Genomic DNA, 18,537 nt, shown 5'->3' with positions numbered 1-18,537 from the left:
TGCGAATTTGACACGTCATGTAGACTGTGAAATGATTTGCGTCTGAATATCAACAAAAAATGCGATAACTACGTGGATTTATCGCTTTGATTTTTGTTAGAAAAGCCACTATATTTTTATAAAAACATTTTATCAGCATTCAATTATTTCATTTTCTTAGATAACATTGAGTTTTATTAGGCTTGAGGCTTAATTTGTGTTCATAGTAATTCTGTTCCCTGAAATTCTGTTTATAACCTTCAATGGGTCCACCATGACGAGTAAGCAACTTCCCTCTCAAGAATATACCGAGACATTTACAAATTTTGACTTTTTAGGTTAAGTAACGATATTATGCAACATAATTATATATCATCATATACTGATATTATAAATGAAAAAGTAACAGTTTGTTACCTCTTCACGCTTAAACGGCTGAACCGATTTAGATGAAATTTTGTATGAAAATAGTTCGACTCCCGTGGAAGGGATCTGACTACTTTTTTAATTTAACTCTCGAGGGGCTAAAATCGAGGGTCACATGTGTGCTATAGGTAAAGTTTTATAATTTTCGCACTCGTAAAACCGTAGGTTCAGCGAATAAATATATGCGCTACGGTGCTGATAGGCAAGGCAACATACATATTTCAATACTAGTCGTGAGCTAATTTATTCTCGGCAAGCTGGAAATGGTTTTAATCTATTTAAAATATATTATTTAACTAGTCTCTCCTTATAAAACCCTCTTGCAGAAACTATCGGATTTTCTAGTATTCTCAGTAGTCTCCTCGAACCGGTAAAGAACTTGGGTATCTTTCTGAAGATGTGCCTTTTACCATTACGTAAAGAAAAACAAAAATATGGTCATAGTTAATAAGAATCCAAGCTTCGGGTTGGTTAAACAAAGAGTTATTGAGTATTTATGGAAGAAACCTGAAATTTGATATTGTTCAAGCTGCTGTGTTTTTTTTTATGTTATCGGTAGGCGGACGAGAAAATGAGCCATCTGATGGTAAGTGGTCACCACCGCCCATAGACAATGGCGCTGTAAGAAATATTAACCATTCCTTACATCACCAATGCGCCACCAACCTTGGGAACTAAGATGTTATGTCCCTTGTGCCTGTAGTTACACTGGCTTACTCACCCTTCAAACCGGAACACAACAGTACTGCGTACTGCTGTATGGCGGTAGAATATCTGATGAGTGGGTGGTACCTACCCAGACGGGCTTGCACAAAGCCCTACCGCCAAGTAAGCTGTGTCTCGGAATGCACGTTATGCAGTCGACGATCCCACGTCAATCTCTCTTTCTCGCCGTGGCAGATTTACGGGCCCATCGAATCGTATTACAAGAGTAAATAAAGGAATATTAACTACAATTATATTTGTGTCTACGCATAAACTGAGATGGCCTAACGGTTAGTGAGCGGTTAGAACGCGTGCACCAACGAATATATCATACTTAACCAATGATTGGGTTCAAGCCCACGCAAGTACCACTGAATTTCCATGTGCTTAAAGTGTTTATAATTTACACAATCTGTGCTTAACTTGTGCTTATAATTTATCACGTGCTTGACGTCTTGCTTGTGGTCGAGTATTGTGTACACCGGTTTTCATGGGTACGCCACTCCGAGGTCCCGGGTTCCAATACCGGCCGAGTCGATGTAGAAAAAGTTCATTAGTTTTCTATGTTGTCTTGGGTATGGGTGTTTGTGGTACCGTCATTACTTCTGATTTTCCATAACACAAGTGCTTTAGCTACTTACATTAGGATCAGAGTAATGTAATGCAGTAATGTGATGTTGTCCAATACTTAAAAAAATATATATGAGGAAATCTGCATGTGTGTTATTTCAATGAAATTCTGCCACATGTGTGTGTGCGTATTATAAAAATAAACTTATTTTGACCTCCCTTTTTTCATAATTAATAAATAATAATAATATATATATCGGAGCGTGGTTACTTTGGTTGTTTTTTTTTTTTGGATTTGGATAATTAATGAATCGAGTAGTTGGCAATAATGTTTGATGGCTGATTTACTTTTAAGAGCGGGTCACCCCGAAAGGAGTTGTAAGTGTCATGGCAACGCGAGTCGTTATGTTTTGACAGGCGATTCGAATGCGATGGTTGCTTGCAAACCCATTTGCTCTTATTCGAGAAGAATTATTGTAATCCTTTGATATTATTGTGGTGTACGATTATTGAATCAATTAATACAGTGATTAGACGATATTAAATACGTTTTATTTTGTGAATATCTCCATTGCAAGGCCACATAGTCTTACAAATGTCGGATCAATCCCCGAACCCAACTGTTCGGCATCCTGCTCCTCCGACATATATATTACAAAACGTATTTTAAACATATATTTAGTATATTATGTAATCAAGAGTTAATTGAAATTATAATCTCTGACGCTATAAAATACTATGGTTATTATAAAAAGACGTAAAACGAGTCCGCACTAGACGAAATGTAACCCTTGTATATTGATTATCATAATTTTATATACCAAGTAGTTTGGAGATAGTCGAAAATTTAACAGCATTTTAAGTGGAATGACGCGTCTCGCAAACTAAATCATAAACCTCATAATAGATTATAAAGTGTCTGTCTGATATCTGCTTACGACATAAATTTAATCTTCTAGACATATATATGTTGTGTATCTGTGCATGTTGGTATATGTAATATGTAAAACTTATTGACTTTTTGATGATGACTTATTCTTTCAAAGATTTATTGCTTCATCATGACCACCACATAGATACCAACGCTATAATTTTTTTTTTCGCTCGAGCCAATCTATCTATGTAACCACACTCAGTTTTTAAACCGAATCACAACAAAAATAAGTAACAACTCGTAATCATTGCTGTTTGGCGGTAGAGTGTATGATGAGTGTGTGATACCTACTCATCAGGTTTACACAAAGTCCTACCACCAAGTCGAGACTCTCATAGCGTTCATTTTGTTGTAACTAGCCACTAGATGGCGTTACAGCACATTAACTTTATTTGTATGCTTCAGAACGAAGAATAACTTAGCTCAATTCCTAATAGATATGTTATTACGGTCGTCGGCCATTATCTAGTTATTAAATTGTGAATATTTACGTTTTAATTACTTTTACTTTACTAGTATCATGGTTATTACCCCCAAATCAGTTATTGTACAGCAAAATTTTATTACTTTGTATTAGTCTTTGCGAGTTAATCAGTGTAATTACAGTCACAAGTCTAGTAGTAATATGTAACTACCTTTTTTGTGCAACTATTGTTGGCACATTAATAGTTTAGGGAGTGGGTTATACTTATTAAAGATGCACTTGTGCACTAGAATATTCTGAGTTGTCCAATATTTCCATAATTGCTAAATGGTTATAGCACGTGAATAACCAATGATTATGGGATTCAAACCCGGGCAAGCACCTCTAAATTATCATGTGTATTAATACAACTACCACATGTATACCAACATGCATTGGAGCAGCGTGTTAAATTTAAGCCAGCGGTAGGACATAGCGCAGGCAATCTCAGAATTGCAAAGTTTGACCTCTTGATATTGACATTTTGTTGACATGACAGTTTTAGTTATCACGTGATCATCAATAATGATAACTGGAATTGTAGATAATTAAAAAAAATAACACATTAATAAATTAAGTTAAAAAAAAAGTTTAATGTTTAAACCGCACTGCAAGCATCGCGTGAGATGTTAGTTTAAGGATGATACATCTAGAGTCCAATCCATCAATGCATAAAAAGATAAAATCAAGTAATTTATTAAACAAAGTAAAAGTTTAATAAGCTCTGTCGCTGATAGTGTAGAAAAACCAAGATTCGCTTCCAATCCATTTAACAAAAGGTGTTTACCTCAAAGTTATAAAAAACTTTTCAGAGTCACGTTTGTTTGACTAGACAATGTTTGCTTAAGATCGATGGCGTATCATCAGGTTACCGTCTGCCAAACATCCATTCAACGAGAAAGGATCAAAGCGTTTACTCATCCCACTTAAAGTGCGTTTTACAATGATTTCGTTGTAAGTTTATTTCTGTAGATTTGAAGAACAAAAGACTTCTTAAAGGTCGCGATGACGTCTAGACTATGAATGTGTACCAATACTAAAAAGGTTAAATGAGTTAATTGAAATGGTATTTTTGAATCAATTGACCAATAAATTTGTTTCAATTTATTTATAAATTAATAAATACTTCTTGCAATTTAATTATTTTTTATGTGACCTATAGAGATTAATAAGCGGTCGCTTTTTTTAAACTTCAATTAATTTTATTACAGATTAAAGAATAATAAAAAAAGGCGGCCGAGTACGAGTCGGACTCGCCCATGAAGGGTTCCGTAGCAGGAAGTAACAAGGTTTATGTTTATGAAATTAAATGTTTTTTTTTTTTAATTTTGAGTTGACGTATTAAAAAAAGCAACTTACAAGATCTCCTTCAAACCAATTTTGGTGGATGTTTGATTGAAAATATATATCATATATTATTTTTAGTTTTTTTATCATTCTCTTACTTTAGAAGTTACAGGGGGGGACACAAATTTTACCGCTTTGAAAGTGTCTCTAGCTCAAACTTTTCAGTTTAGAAATAAATTATATTAGAAATCTCGATATCATTTTTGAAGGTCTTCAATCCATAGATACCCTACACGTATGGGTTCGATGAAAAAAATTTTTTTTGAGTTTTATTTCTAAGTAGGGGGAACTCCAAAATTTATTGTTTGTTTTTTTTCTATTTTTGTGTGAAAATCTTAATGCGGTTCACAGAATACATCTACTTACCGAGTTTCAACAGTATAGTTCTTATAGTTTCGGAAAAAAAGTGGCTGTGACATACGGACGGACAGACAGACATGACGAATCTATAAGGGTTCCGTTTTTGCCATTTGGCCACGGAACCCAAATGATACGTCACTGTAGATACAAACAATGTGATCATCTAACAAAGCGTAAAAAAAAACATCAGTGATATAAAAATTCAAAATACAATTTGAAGAGTTAAATTTGTTGTAATTATTTATGAAATTAAAACCTGTACGTTCAAAATCAATCCGATTATTTTAAATTTTGATTAAAAAGAAAAATGAACTGAACATTCTATCAATACTTGTTGTAAATGTTTTGGAAGTAAACAGACCGAATTAATATTAATATTATTTATTTTCAGTAGATATACTTATAGAGAACACCAGAAAACCAGGGCGTCCAAAGAGTAGATGGAGTGACGATATTCGTCTAACCCTGGGACCATTTTGGACTAGAGTCGCGGAGGATCGAGCTCAATGGAGAGAGCTGGAGGAGGCCTATGCCAAGAGGCACGCCGAACTGCATGACATACTATAAATAAATAAATATTGTATTGTTTGGTATTTGTACTGTGGCTCGGAATAAAAGGGCTTTAATAATAGATATACTTATTTAAATACTCTGCTCTTATACATATGGGTTATACATGCGACAAATTTTTTACTCACTTATCCTTTAAGCCGGAACACAACAATACCAAGGCAATGCTGCATGATGGTAATATATTAAATTGGGTGATATCTACCAAGACGGGCTTGCACAAAACCCTTCCCCCAAGTTAACAAAAATTTCATTCTTAACTAAGTTTTCCTGCACCTTCGTGCTCAAGATGAAAACGGACTTACATCTCGGCTTAATTTGAACAATATTTTTTTTATATTGGCTCAGTTCATCCTTTCATAACCGTGAGCAGATGCATCATAAAGTCGAGTGTGTAAGTAGAAATTTTAGGAGGTTAATAAATATAAATTATTTATGAGCGAGATTTATTTCACTTTTATTACACGGGGGTCACCGACTCTATCAAGCATCGATCAAAATGTATTTGCTTATAAATTTCTATTCTCCAACGCAACGTATCTATCGTAATATATTTAACATACAATTGATTTATCAATATCATATAAATTCTACAGGTTCGTAAAATGATTACGTGTTGAGAAAACGTTTCATTCGTGATATTGAAACGCTGAATTTTTGTTTTGTAGCAACACTAAAAGTTTTACTATTTTATATTATATTGATGTAACCTAACTAAGCAAAATATGCTATCTGTCACTTGTGATATAAAATATAAAAAGTGTTGCCATTTAAAAAACTTACAATGTCATGAGTTATGATATTTTCGTTTATAAATTGAAAGAGTAAAAATATTTATTGGTTTTAATTGAAAATGTTTTTGTAACTGACGTAAAAATAGGTGGTTATGTGGTCGGTGAGTATGTTTTATTTAGCTTTGTAATAGTAGGCAGTTCTATTTTGGACGCATTTTGTTTATTTTGTCTCGGAATGTACATTATTATGTTCAGTGATTTCTCAGAAATGTTTTGACTGATTAGAATGATAAAAAAACCATTATGTTGGTAGATCTCTTGATGGGCCTATACATTTTTCTTTGCTACCGATGAGAAAGTAATACACATATATTGTAATAACTTTTTATTTTTTTATGATCTGATTAGCAGCCTGTAAATTTCCTATTGCTGGGCTAAGGCCTCCTCTCCCTTTGAGCAGCAGGTTTGGAGCATATTCCACCACACTGCTCCAATGCAGGTTGATGGAATACACATGTGGCAGAATTTCGTTGAAATTAGACACATGCCGGTTTCCTCACAATGTTTTCCTTCACCACTGAGCACGAGATGAATTATAAACACAAATTAAGCACATTAAATTCAGTGGTGCTTGTCTGGGTTTGAACCCGAAATCATCGTTTAAGATGTACGCGTTCTAACCACTGGGGATCTAATAATAAAATGAAAATATACTTTATTCTAATGGGCTCTTGAGAGCACTTTTTACGTGATTAAACTAAATTGAAGGCTCAGAATGTAGATTCGGCTGAGAAGAACCGGAAAAAATTCTACAGTCACTCTTTTTCCACAATCAGTGACATAAAATATTAAATACAATAATTGAATTATTTTTTAATCTGCATTGAAATCAACAAATACCAACTTTAAACATTTTTTATCATCCACATAATCCTTTATCGAGTAATACGCCTTATTGGCCTATTTGGCAAAGGAAAAAGTATTCGAGGAATTTGATTATAGTAACGTACATCTTGCCTAACGAAGGATAAATTGACTTTGCGGAAACGGAAACCAGATACTACAAGGTTTTTTCTTCGATATTATTTCATAACATAAAATATTTTACCACCCACTTTCGATATCAATTATTAAAAATGATAATAATATTAAGATTTCTGAAAAATTATCTGATTCCGTTTATATGTTTATTTTTAAACGATACGAGCCTTGATACATGATACGTTATTTTAGTAACGTTCAGAATATAGATCGTAAAATTTTGGAATATATGTTGAAATAAAAATCATATTAATATAATTAGATTTTATTACTTTGGGATCTCTGTGTTCTGTGATTTGTCACTAGACTAAAGTGGTAGTCTATTTATTACCATGTTCGTGTAATATTTTGAATTATGTTCACATGTTTAATCATGATATTTTGTAACTATAACAGTTCCCTGTATTTATTCAACCTTTATAGAAACTTCAATAACATCAAGGATTAACGAACGGCTGCGTGGGCGGAACCTGCAGTGCACCTCTAATGAGGTAAGATTTCTTTAAAAATATTTTTAAAATGAAATGTACTCAGATTTTTTTTTTTTTTACTTAATGACGAAAACTTTACCGGTAAGATTTAAGCGCGAACCTACCTACTTTTTTTCGTTTTATGATTCTTACGACTGCCTTATTGAAAAAAAAAAAAAATTGTTCCAAAATATTTTGTAAGACAAGATAAAAATGTGCATACAATTAAAAACTTATGACAAGCGTGAAATCTGTTAACAGAAATATTGCACTCATGCGTAACGGAGTTGCACTGGAATTTAACCTCGACTAGAATAGACTTTTAGTTTTCCATATACCAGTTTCACATTAAGAATTTAAAACGTCTCACTGCTAGACATACTTTCTTATCTTCAGGGGAAGGTTTCGAGCTTATTTCACTGGTGTGTGGGATCTGGAGCTGGGAATACAAATGGCAATTATTCAGTCAACAAACGCAACTTTCCTAGCGTTATTTTCATCGCTGATACAAGATGAATTAGTAATACAGATGACACATGAACATTTGGTAATGCTCTGTAACCTATTTCAACCACAAGAGGACAAAAGCCAAATAAATAACATTGGCATATATGATATAATTGGTTCAGAACGTGAAAAATCCATGATACTCATTATGAATTTGCAAGTTGTATGCAATACATGAATCTACAGTTTGTTTATCAATATTTAATTTCGATTAATATAGGCTAGACACGAGAAGGAAAGGTAAACTAATACCTAGTTTCCGACTTCGCAAAACTAATACGTCCTTCCTGGAGTACGGTGCTCGTATCGTTTTCTGAGATTATATGAATGATAAAAAGCTTGGATTCAGTGTTTGTTGATTTGCAGACAAGATATGTATAAATTAAATTATACTTTATTGACGTACTCTGTAATTAAAATCGTGGAATGGAGTAACTCTTGAGTTCCTTTCCGGTTCTTCTCAGTAGAATCTACTGCCGAACCGGTGGTACCCTCATATTTAATTCGACACTGTAACATGACGATTCAAAAGTGCTTTTATGAGGTTACATGAATAAAGAAAATTTGGATTAGATTTGATAGAACTTGCCCAGTAGATAGAACGCGTACCTTAACCGATGATCAGGGGTTCAAGCCCAGGCAAGCACCACTGAATTTTCATGTGCTTAAATTGTGTTTATAATTAATAGCGGGGAAGGAAAACATCGTGGGGAAACCTGCATGTATCTAATTTCAATGAAATCCTACCACATGTCCTACACATGTATATTCATGTGTATTCGGCAAACAGCTTCGCTTCAATTTATCGATTCGTTTACTAAATATTATCATCACTTAATGTACTGCCATTTTAATGCTTGAGTTTCTTTTATCTATTTTTAATTATATTAAAAAGCATTTCCTTTCATACGTAGACTTCACGTGGAATTATGTGTGTTAGATTGAAGCGTTAAATATGTCAGACAGACTATGAGATGAGATCGTGAGCAGGATTATTTCAGCCGTAATTAACGTCGTCCATTCATTGCAGCGTTTAATTAAGTTGATGATTTACACTCAAATATTTTTTCCTCGTCCAATACTGTTGAGTATAAAACACATAAATTACGATGGGTTGACTATAAATCTAATTTAATTTAATTAAATGAAAAAATGCTCCGTAATTATTTAAGTAGATTAGCTGCAGACAGATATTTTTAACTTTGCCGTTTCATAAACTCAAATCATTTGTAAAAAATGCATCGGTAAAGAAGGCATATTATTCGATATCAGATTGTATAGATGATAAAAAAGCGTGGAGTTAATGCTTGTTGACTTCCAGGCAGGGGACATAACATACATATATAATTGTATTTAACTAACATGACTGTATTTTTAGATGCTGATAAAGAGTAACTACTGAGTTTCTTGCCGGTTCTTCTCGGTAGAATCTACATTCCGAACCGATGATAGCTTAATTAAAATAGTTTGTTAAATGAAGATTCAAAAGTGCTTGTAAAAACCTACTTGAATAAAGTATATTTTGATTGAAGTTTTTTTTTTGTAAAAAGACGGAACTCTTGTACGATTATTTTGGTGTTGTGTGAGTGACCACATGCATGTGTCTGTTTCTCACGGCGTTCTTCAAATCTTCTCGACAAAAATAGTTGACATTTTGGTAATCATATTAAATAAGTTTTCATTTTTAAAATTGAATTTGGGTCGCCTGTTAGAATTTATATTTATATTTTACAAATGTATTATAATACATATAAATTAGATATTAATTCAAATATTTATAATATATCCGCTATAAAGTAGTTCAGTCAATTGAGTTATATTCTCTGTAAGAGGCGAATATTTCTTTGCCCTATTGAACCAAAACGATAATACTTACTTATTGAGCGTTAGGGAGTCACTCTTTATTGCAAGCGTTCCAAAAACTTCTGTTTATTGAAATAAAACTAGTTTTTTAACGGATTTAATCGCGTATATTAATTATTTTATTTTAACATCCCGACGTTTCGAGCACTTTGCAGTGTTCGTGGTCACGGGCAGACCAGTTTTATTTCAATGTGTAATAATCGCGAAAATCTAAGACAACTTCTGTTTAAATATCCAAAATTGTCTTATATTAGCTGTATAAAGTACCAGAACTTGTAAACAGATAAATTGCAACAAGATTCTTTATATAAAATGACAATAATAGCTGCATCTTAGTACTAACGATGCTCTTACCTCTCGGAAGGTGTTCGTGTAAAATAAAATTGAACGGTCCCCGGCGGTCTCGAGTGGCTTGACCTTAATACGCGAACATTAATGCTACACACTGAAAAGCAACTCAATCACTACTTAAACAGGTTAAAGAATATAAAGAAAATATTTATAATACTTTTTTGGACTTTATAAGGACAATTAGGATGTGCGAAGCGTAATTATCGCTGCTAATTATCTTAACATCTTCTCGAAAAAACAAAACAGTTAGAGATGCAAAAACTATCGTACAGGAAAGCATTTCGCATTATTACGCGCAACCTGACTAATTATGGACAAATAAACGCTAGTAGCGAAATAAATGATTCGCCTATTGTGCACCGTTTAAAAGTTTGCACATTCATGCTCTGCCTTAGCTTGCCAGATAAACTCGCCTTTATTTCGTTAAGTTTTCTTCCTCTATCGAAAATCATTATATTGGAAGGACCGGAAAATGAACCATTAATTGATAAGTGTTCACATCGTTGAGAAATTTTAACCATTCCTTACATTCGAAAGCGCCACCGACCTTCGGAACTAAGTTGTTATGTTGAATCTGTTTCTACACTTGCTTATTCACCCTTCAAACAAGACTACGACAGTACCATTGCTACTTGATGGTATAATTTTGAACTTGCAATCTTCTGCTAAGATTCACATGCTTTAACCACTGAGCCATACCGGCTATCTAGTTTTATAGAGCAGTAGTTAAAACAATACGAATTTAAAATTATCATTCGAAATATGTGTCGTTCGTTTAATTTATGACAAGAATTTTCTTATTGCTAGAAGCCCTTGCCAAGTATGTAGAAACTTAATTTGTGGATGTGTTATTAATCTCTCTTGTGAATATGCCAACTCCAATAGCAAATCAACTTACTCCGGCTTACTTTCGAAACCTTGGTCGTAAACATTTTATAGCGTTTCATCAATTCGGCTATTGTAAATTTACATTTGCAGTCTATTTAGGGCGGACGTAAACGCAATACACGATTCACGTTATTGCCTCACTAAATTGAAGTAGACGTATACGTGTAGGAATACTCTTAATAACTTTATATGATATGTTTAAATCTATCGATTTTATTACCTTCTAGCTATTCGACCCGGCTTCACGCGAACAATAATGGTTATATACAAATCTTAGATGAAAAAACAAACATAAAATTCATTTTTGTTTTATCCGACTAAGTTGAAATTCTCAGCTTGTCTTGACTATAATATACTTAGTGTAAGATGTAATCCTTATTCTAGAATCACTCAATTTTTTCATGAGAACTGTATTAAAATCCGTTGCGTAGTTTTAAAGATCTAAGCGTACAGATGGAGGGGAGCGACTTTGTTTTATACTCAGTAGAGATGTACTTGTACAACAACTAACGATATACGCTAAATATATTTATATGTTGTATTTTAGAGGATAACATAAAGCTGAAAATTTTATTTTTATGATTAAAATATATATATATGGATTGTACGGTGAAGGAAAACATCGTGAGGAAACCTGCATGTGTCTAATTTCAACGAAATTCTGCCACATGTGTATTCCGCCAACCCGCATTGGAGCAGCGTGGTGGAATATGCTCCAAACCTTCTCCTCAAAGGGAGAGGAGGCCTTTATCCCAGCAGTGGGACATTTACGGGCTGCTAATGTAATGTATATGGATTGTATATAGTTGATGATACGATTGACAGTGGTGAAGCAATATTATTTAACGCGGGGGAAACCACAAGGCAGCTACTACTATAGAAATCTTCAGGTATTTTTGAATCGTATTTTGTAACAACATACATTTCGGTTATGCTCGATATAAATCGTAATAATAAGGATATTTATATGTGTAACGTATTATTAATATGTGTAACGTAAACGATAAATACTTTGGGTAGATTTAAAGATATAATCAAGCAATCAAGCAATAATTTTTGATTATCAAGTTATGTGTATTGTTTAAGTGTTATAATAACAATTATAGTCAATGTCGCTTACAACTTTCTAACAGTTGTGTTTCGCTTAGTTTTCGCATAGCTCTACAGACCGAAATTCGACTAGAACTACGCACATATAAAGTTCAAACACATGTGCTCTTTTTATTTCCTCACTTTGAAAATAAAAATATCAATCCGGACGTCGAGAGTTTTATCTCTCAACAGTCGGATTGATATTTTGTTGCTGTTAACACATACAAAAACCAAATATATATTACTAATTGTAATTGACTTATATTGGTTGAACACTTAATAAACTTTTCAAGGCACACTCAGAAACTACAAAAGACAACCGTTGCCCAACGAGCATTGCACTTTAAATAAGGTGTAAGTTTATATTGTCTGTTGTAACATTTATGTTTGATAAAATAACAATAATGTAACATTACATGAATAGATTAGATTATTTATCGTGACGTTTCATAGGGTCATCTTTTTCCACAACTGAACTGTTTGAAGCGCAATTTAAAAATATTTTTTACATGTTTGATTATTTTATTCTGTTATTTGGATGTATTTAATTTTTTGATTTAGTTTTTGGTACTTGTTTGCTTTTCGTGATGTTTCATTAACTTTATTGAGTAACATGCGTTATATTTTGCTTTGGAGAAAATAAATTTTAAAATTGAAACCTCAATATTTGTACATCAAGTCGATTGAATAGTATACATCGCAGAGTAAACACTTATTTATTAATACGGTATCTTACCCTATTTATTAAGTCATAAGTTGGTGTTCCAATTGTGCCAAGGATGTACTTTGACCCGACTGCCTCGTAACTGGTCACTCCTGGATTCAAGCTCAGGATTTTCTACGCCACAAAAACACTGTTTTGTCTTCAGAGAAAAATGAAATCAGTGATCTGTCTTTAGTCTACGATGTGTGTGTTGAATTCTCAGTACCATTCTAAAGCTAGAAAGTGAGTAGTATTACATTTTTTTGCCTTAGCAAACTGCCTTTCAATTGTCATCACTTCAGATTATAACAGTGAGAAATATAAAAATGCACTTATTAATATATTTTCGTCTTTAAATACTGTGAAGAAAAAAAATTTTTTTTTTAAATATTTATGAAGTCGCTAGTTTGCGGACGCCCTTTGTTGCGTAAAGCACGTACTTTGATTCAATACGTGTCCACTCCCTCGCATACCAATTATTTGCAATATTTACTTTTATATCACTCTCACTATATTCGTATCAAAAACTTAGAATGCATATGTCTTTCGGTTCCGGAATCAATAAAATAATAAAAGTAGTTTACACAATATTTTATACTAGCGAACCGCCCCTGTCGCAAGGCGCCATTTATAAATAGAGAAAAATATATAATTATAATTAATACCTTACATCACTAAGCAAGAATAAAGCATTTTCCTTTTAAAAAAAAGTGAGAATTGGTTCATTAGTTCCGGCGATAAGACCCACCTTTTCATATATATATATTCATACAAACATACAAATTTTACGCGTTTATATTATTAGTATAGATACTTACAAATATTACAGTAAGTTCTAAAAGCATTTGTATATATTTAAAATCATTTATTGTATATATCTATAATCTAAACATATTACCTTTCTGTTTCTGTCTGTATATCCACTAACTTTTTCTGAACCTCGCAGTAGATACACAGATTATAGACGTTTTACATAATAGAACTATTATGCTGTTGTATCCTAAAAAACTCTTAGCTTACGCTGGCTAAGCCTTAAGGGGACTGCATGAGCTAAATGCAAGTTTTATAATGCAAAAAAGTATATGATCCAATGCAGTAAACCAAATGAAAAAAATATATGATAATCTTCAGGATACATGCTAAGTATTTGTTATTTTGAAAACATGATGTAATTAATTTGGTACGATAGAAAAAAATCACAAAGTTACCTCTAAAAAGATCTTTTAATCAATAATAACTATACTTATATACGTTCCATAATTCTGATTTTTTGTCAGATTATTCTACAAGCAATATACTATTTAACCTGGGTGTCACTTTTTTAGTAAAATCAATAGATTTTTTTTAAATCCGATATTCTTATTTTCGAACAAAATGCGTACGCATGTGTGCGTAAACGCCGTGTACACTGTACAGACAATGCCGGCCGAGGCCTGATGCTATACAGACGTGTCGATCTTTTCGCCGCATCATTCATTACGTTACGAGATATTTTTTTGTAATTTTAATTGTAAATTCATTGTTTCATGTTTTCTTATAATAAATTTTATTCTTTCTTGTAAATAAATATATTAAGTTAAAATAGTGTAGTAGTAATTAGGCATTTGTTTTTTTATTATATTATTTGTTATAAATTTTAATTGTGTAAATATGGGAAATAAAGTGAAACGCGTGAGGAAAACTAAAAAACGTTTATATAAATCAAGCGCCGAACATACATATGAACGATATTAAAAGGTAAGAGTATTTAATTAGTAAACATATTTTTTTTTATAAATTATGAATATTGAAAACATCTATTAGAAAAATGTGCAATCAGTTCGCATATAATCAGATTTTTCGAGCCTTTGTTAATAATTACGATAGAGTATTTGGTCAAAGGAAGGAAAACATCGATTGACTTTCATGGGGATCAAGTGACTACGGTCGATCCCCATGAACTCGAAGCATTTTTTTTTCATTATAACTACTATGACATATTAAGATACATATTTTTTAAATACATAATTTTATAATTAATAAAAATGTAATTACTAACATATATTTATTTTTTACAGAATAAAGAAAGTCGAAAACAATAACACGGAAGCTATTTACATTGCGTAAGAGTTTAATTTTATCGATTGTTTATAATAAGAATTAAAGTTATGTATGAACTAATTTTAATAATAATAAAAAAAGTAAAGTCGTAACAAAAAAAATGTAATTGTTGTGAACCAGAGAACTAGAATATTTAGAAGTGTCATTTGTACTTAATTCATAAATTTAAATTTTTTTGTAACGTCCGCCATATTGGATTGAATATAGCAGCAATTCATGAATCGTGCATTGTCATCGAGATTAAATATGTGTGCCAACTTTCAGCTGAAAGTGGGTGTAATATTTATTCCAAGATTCGAGGACATATTATGTAATAACATTAATACATATAAGTGAAATTAAATAAAAAAAAATAAAAAAAAATTAACACTAAATGTTTTTTTTTGTAGTACTAAATATAAATAAAGATATTTTAAGTATAATTAAATCAGTTTTATTTTTTAATCATTTTCGAATAACAGTCAAAAGTAATACAAATAATTCTAATATCCTATCTATTTTTATGAGATTTATGATTAAACCTATTATGATTAACCTTTCATTCATCAATGATTCAACCAAATCGAATTGACAACATTTTTTCTAGTAAATATTTAGATTTTTTTTTTTTAAATTGAATATATATTTTTTCTTTATGAACCAATATTAATAAAACGAACAAATACTACGCTATATGTTACCCCACGGTCACTACACTACAGATTTCGAACACTTACGATTTTATTATATAAATAGATCATTAAGCTTTTATAAAATGTTAAAAATTGGTATGTTTCAATATTTAGTATAAAAACTAATTGTGGTATAATAATATAAATAATAGAAAAAAAAGGTTAAAACTAACTGTCTATTTTATTGTATACAAAATATAAATAAAAATATTGTAAGTTTAATTGAATCAGTTTTATTTTAAAATCATTTGTTAACTAACATCGAAAGAAATAAAAATATTTCTGTTGTCCTATCTATTTTTTATGAGATTTATGATTGATCTTACGTCGCTCGGTTTGGCGCCATCTATTAGAATATTTGGGCGTAATCTCGTTACCTCGCTTAACCCTTAGTACACGAGCTTGCCGTTTTTGTCGATTTTGTAAATGTGTGCGTGCGATTCTCAAGGGCACTTAGCTCTTGTAGTCCTCTTAATACATTAAAACAATGTACTAGACATTTATATGTAGATTCGTAAAAAAACTACTGGTTATTAACGAAGCGGTTTATTCGGATTAATTATTAATCCTTATTCAGATAAAAAGCGAGCTTGAGGATTTAACGTACTTTAAAATTGTTTTTCAAACTATTTAATTCGAATGAATACTAAATATCTGTTTTCAAATTATGTGCAACGATAAAATTCGTTCGCTGCGAACAGCTGGTGATAACTGTAACAATAAAATTTTGACCTTGGAAGTTAAAATTATCCAAATTTGAATTTTTAAACCGTAAATACATTTTCGTCAATGTTTCACAATAAAAAATATGATATATAATATTATTGTAGAACGAAAACTGAATGACGTGGTCAAGGAAGTGACGTCGCCTTTGAGACGTACTAAAAGAAATGGGTATCCATCTTGGGTTGTCATGGTGGTAATAAGTTTGTAACCGTCATTTGCATTCTTGATGAATTTCATAATATTTTGTTGATATATAACTTGAAACTTAGTTAATATCAGAGTCCTTCGACATTTATTTTGAATGTTTTAGTAAATGGTCGATTATAATGTATATTTTTTAATTTCTCCTTTACAAACTTATAAATAAATAAACGTTATTAAATAAATACCTACCTAAATATTTTATTATACTTTCTTTGTATTGATTTTTTTTTCTTTCTACACATTCATTTTTTTTTTATTGACTCGTGCAAATCCGGTTCGGCTAGTATCACTACACAGTATATAACAAAGTCGCTTGCCGCTGTCTGTCTGTCCTATTTCATGTCTATTTAAGCTTAGATCTTAAAAACTACGCAACGGAGTTTGATGCGTTTTTTTTTTAAAAGATGAGTATTTTTTATAGAGTGATTCGAGAGGAAGGTTTATGACACAAGCATAATATAGTAGAGAAACACTGATAATTTTAGAGGTTTCTGATGTGATGATGCATTAACCCTTATCCAAATACATTGTGCATTTAATATGGCCCTGAACTGACTGAAAACGCTGTGAGATTATATAAAGACATTATCTAGTATATTTAGTGTCAGCATTGCACTCATGCAAATCCGGGCAGGGTTGCTAGTAAAATGTAGTAACTAAAATGACAGATGGTGTACAATAATAAAAAACTCCATATTTTTATTGCCAGCAAAAATATAATATATTCAAAGATTTCATTAATTTATTACATTAATATTTGTTTAATATCAAATTAATCCACGATTTCTGACAGAGATCTCTTATCTAATTTTTATAATCTAAATAAAGTGTGATATGATAAAACAGTCTCTTTTCATTTAAAACGCTGTTACGATTTGGGATGGTGGAAACAAATGAGGCAGATTTCCATCTGACGCAGTTATACAGCAGTGATACATCGCCGACCTTGGGAACTAAGATGTTATGTCCCGTGTCCAGTGTGCACTGACTCACTTACCCTTCAAACCCGAACACAACAATACTGATATACACTACTGTTTGGCGGTAGAATTTCTGATGAGTTTGTGGTACCTACCCAGACGGTCTCTCACAAAGCCCTACCTCCAAGTAAATCTAATCTTAAAACTGTCAATCACTTCAGATTCACTTGCTCTAAGCACAGGAACATCTCAGCTAGACTAAGCATGTCTATATTTATTTAATAGCTTCTTATCATTAAACTACACAATATAAGATAGACGCCGTGCTCTTCCCTGTGGGGTTTTTTAAGGCAGACAATTCGTCGGGACATTCATTTGATTTATTTCTTATAGTTACGTCAGCGTAAGCCCTGAAGCGCCCTAAAGCGGTTTTAACGACTAGATTACAAAACATTTTTTTTATAATATATATTTTATACACATTACCATTCCAGCTGATATGCCTTTAATAGTTCGAAGATTGTGGGTTCAAATTCTGGGGTGTCATATGTTTAATTTGCGTTTATTACTCATCTAGTAGTTTACGGTGAAGGAATCATGAGGTACCTGTGTAGGATGAAACTATCTGTCACATGTGTGGCACCATCCCGCATTAGAACAGCATGGTGGAAAGCTCCATATCTTCTCCTCGAGAGAGTCTTAAACGTGGGACATATATTTCTGTTTTTATTAAACTTTATATTCTAAAAGTCAATCAATAATATTTTAATTGACACTACCATTTATTACTACTTTGTTTTATAATTTTTAATAGAGCAAAATAAAACTCGATGCATATTAAGTTCATAAGAATTTATCACAGTAAATGACATTTTAAACTGAGCAGACGGCATTCGAGTGAAGTATGTCGTTT

This window comes from Vanessa atalanta, chromosome 10, assembly GCF_905147765.1.
Source record: "Vanessa atalanta chromosome 10, ilVanAtal1.2, whole genome shotgun sequence".
In the NCBI taxonomy this organism is placed as follows: Eukaryota; Metazoa; Arthropoda; class Insecta; order Lepidoptera; family Nymphalidae; genus Vanessa; species Vanessa atalanta.
This window is presented reverse-complemented; position numbering follows the sequence as displayed.